Here is a 3872-nt window from a genome sequence, read left to right as displayed (position 1 = left end):
AAAAAGACAATATTTACTAGTGCAGTTGACAAGATAAAACCCAAAGAAGACAAGATCTACTATTGGTGTGGATGAGTAAGTATATTTAGTACTATATTACAGTTTACCATATATATTTTATTAGCAAATATATATGTGCCTTCTTACTATTGGTATCTTTCCATTTAGTGTTATTTTCATATAGTTGTAATTTATTCAATTATAAATAGAGAACTTTCGCACACCATTTAGGTGTGGTAGATTATGCAAACATTCTACTCTTGGTGAAAAAGACAATATGTACAAGTACAGTTCACAAGAGAAAACAAAAGAAACAACATCTACTATGGTGGAGAAGGAAGAGCTCACAAATTCTCACTTATTAATACGGTCATAAAATAACTATTACAAAATAAGCTCTTGATTTCTTATTTTTCAGTTTTCAATATCTGCTGGTTGTTGACCAGAAAAAGCAAAAAAAAAAAGACAATATCTACCGGTGCAGTTGACAAGAAAAAACCCAACATCTACTATCGCTGGAGAAGGAAGAGCGCACAGACTACCACTTATTATTCCGGTCATAAAATAACTATTATCAACTAAGCTCTTAATTTCTCATTTTCAGTTTTCAATATCAAACTCTCATAGCGGTTGACAAAGAAAAAAAAAAACAATATCGGTTAGAGAAATTGACACATAAATCACAAAAAGAAAACATCTATTGCTAGAGAAGGAAAAGCCGACAGATTTCTACCTATGATTCTGGTCATAAAATAACTATTATCAAATAAGCTCTTAATATCTCATCTTCAGTTTTCAATATCTACTATCAGTTGACAAGAGAAAACCCAAAAAAGACAACATCTACCATGGTCGAGGAGAAGAGCCCATAAATTACCACTTATTATTCCGATCATAAAATAACCATAACCAAATAAGCTCTTAATTTCTCATTTTCAGTTTTTAATCCTTGCTAGCGGCTGACAAGAAAAAGCTAAGTCGAGTTGACAAAATAAAACCCAAAAAAAACCACATCTACTATTGGTGGAGAAGGAAGAGTTCTTATTATTATGGTCATAAAATAACCATTACCAAATAAGTTTTTAATTTCTCAGTTTCAGTATTCAATATTTCCTAGCGGTTAACCATAAAAATCCACATATTCCCACTTATTATTCTGGTCATAAAATAACCCTTACCAAACAAGCTCTTAATTTTTCATTTTTAGTTTTCAATATCTGGTAGTTGTGGACAAGAAAAAGTTAAAAAAGACAATATCTAATGACAAGAGAAAACTTAGAGTAGACAACATCTACTGTCGGGGGAGAAAGAAGAGCCCACACAAATTCTCACCTATTGGTCGTAAAATAACCATCAACAAATAAGCAGTTAATTTCTCATTTTTTATTGTAGCCGTTGACAAAAAAAAAAAAAAATATATATATATATATATTTTGATGACAAAAGAAAACTCAAAAATTGGTGGGAAAGAAGTAGAAAGAGTCCTACTTATTCTTTTGATCATAAAATAACCATGACCAAATAAGCTCTTAATTTCTCATTTTCAGTTTTCGATATTTACTAGATGTTAACAAAAAAAAAATACAAAAAACACAATATCTAGTGCAGTTGATAAGAGAAAAAAAAAACAACTTTAACGTAGGTGGGAGAAGAACCCACAAATTCCCACTTATTATTCCCGTCATAAAATAACCATTACCAAATAAGCTCGTAATTTCTCTTTCTTCAATTTTCAGAATCTACTTGCAATTGACAAAAAAAGAGTAAAAAAAAGACAATATAACAAAAGAAAACCCAAAAAAAGACAACATCTTGTTGGAAAAGAAAGAGCCCACACAAATTCCCACTTATTATTCCAGTCATAAATCTACTATTGGTGGAGAACAAAGAGCACACACAAATTCTCATTTATTATTCCGGTCATAAAATAACCATTATTAATTACGCACTTAATTTCTCATTTTCAGTTTTCAATATTTGCTTAAAAAAAAAAACCAAAAGAGACAATATCTAGGGGTGAGTTGACAAGAGACAACCTAAAAAAGACAACATCTAAAAAGGAGTCCTATTTATTATTCCGGTCATAAAATAACCATTACCAATTATTTGGGTCATACAATAACCATTACCAAATAAGCTTTTAACTTTTCAATTTTCGGTTTTCAATATCTCCTAGATGTTGACTAGAAAAAGTAAAGAAAAACATAACATCTATCCGATGTAGAAGTTACCAGAGAAAACCTAAAAAAGACAACATTTAATTGGTACAGTTATAAAATAACCATTAACAAATAAGTTCTTAATTTTTCATTTTTTCCGTTTTCAATATTTGCTAGTTGTCCAAGAAAAAAAAAACAATATCTACTGGTGTGGTTGACAAAAGAAAACCCAAAAAATAAACAACCTCTACCATTAGTGGGGAAGAAAGAGTCCTACCTATTATTCTGGTCATAAAATAACCATTACAAATAAGCTTTTCATTTCTCATTTTCAGTTTTCAATATTCATTAGCGGATAACAAAAACAACAAATGAAAAAGACAACATCGTAGTGTAGTTGACAAGAGAAAACCCAAAAAAGACAACATCTATGGTAAGTGGAGAAGGAAAAACCCACAGATTCTCACTTATTATGGTCATAAAATAATCATTACCAAATAACCTCTTAATTTCTCATTTTTCAGTTTTCAATATCTTCGAGCTATTGACAAGAAATAATTTCTCATTTTCAATTTTCAATATCTCCCAGCTGTTTAGGAGAAAAAGTAAAAAGAAAAAAAAGATAATATCTACTAGTGCAGTTGATGACCAGAGAAAACAGAAAAAAGACAACATCTACTTGTGTGGAGGAGGAAAAGTCCACACAAATTCCCACTTATTATTCCGGCCATAAAATAACTATTACCAAATAACCTCTTAATTTCTCATTTTTTGTTTTTAATATCTCCTTGACAAGAAAAAGCCAAAAAGACTATCTAAGTTTAGGGTTTAGGGTTTACCCAACAAATACAATGTAAGAATGAGTGCAACTTACTGCTAGTTGAATTAGTCAAGTAGTTGAGTTATTATCTTTATTAGGGTCAACCTCAATAGTTTGTTTAAGTGAGTCTTTATAAGAGCTATTTATAGGATTTTTTTAAAACTTTAAATAGAAATCTCACGCTTAGTAAAATACAGCCACGACCAGTTCATTATTTGAGTTGTCTCTGTATTATTTTCTTTGCATAATACTAATTTCATATTTATTCACACTTTTGAGCGTGAGATATTGTGATAGTTGGTATCAGAGCCAAGTTGGTACGGTTAGATATTATTACTCAACGAGATGAATGGTGGGAGTGCTTCTATGGGCGTAGGTATGGAAAAGCTTGTTGGCAATAATTACAATTATGGTAAGTTATGTATGGAAGCTTATCTACAAGAACAAGATTTGTGGAATTTAATTGAAGGTGATGACACAGAAATTCCAGTAGACACTCCACAGAAGGCTGAATTACGCAGAAAATGGAAGATCAAATGTGGAAAAGTCTTATTTACCTTCTGAACTCTTATTAACAAGGAATATATTGATCATGTTCGTGATTTAAAGCCACCAAAGCAAGTGTGGGAAACCCTTCAAAAGTTGTTCATTAAGAAAAATACAGCTCGATTGCAATTTCTAGAGAATGAACTGACTGTAGTAACTCAAGGTAATTTTTCTATTGAAGAATATTTCTTGAAAGTGAAAAATCTATGTTCTGAAATTTCAGAATTATGCGAACTCTTATTAGCAAAGAATATATTGATCATGTTCGTGATTTAAAGTCACCAAAGCAAGTGTGGGAAACCCTTCAAAAGTTGTTCACTAAGAAAAATACAGCTCGATTGCAATTC

This window comes from Cucurbita pepo, unplaced genomic scaffold, assembly GCF_002806865.2.
Source record: "Cucurbita pepo subsp. pepo cultivar mu-cu-16 unplaced genomic scaffold, ASM280686v2 Cp4.1_scaffold000355, whole genome shotgun sequence".
Taxonomy (NCBI): Eukaryota; Viridiplantae; Streptophyta; class Magnoliopsida; order Cucurbitales; family Cucurbitaceae; genus Cucurbita; species Cucurbita pepo.
The sequence above is the reverse complement of the archived record's forward strand: the minus strand, read 5'-3'. Positions refer to the sequence as shown.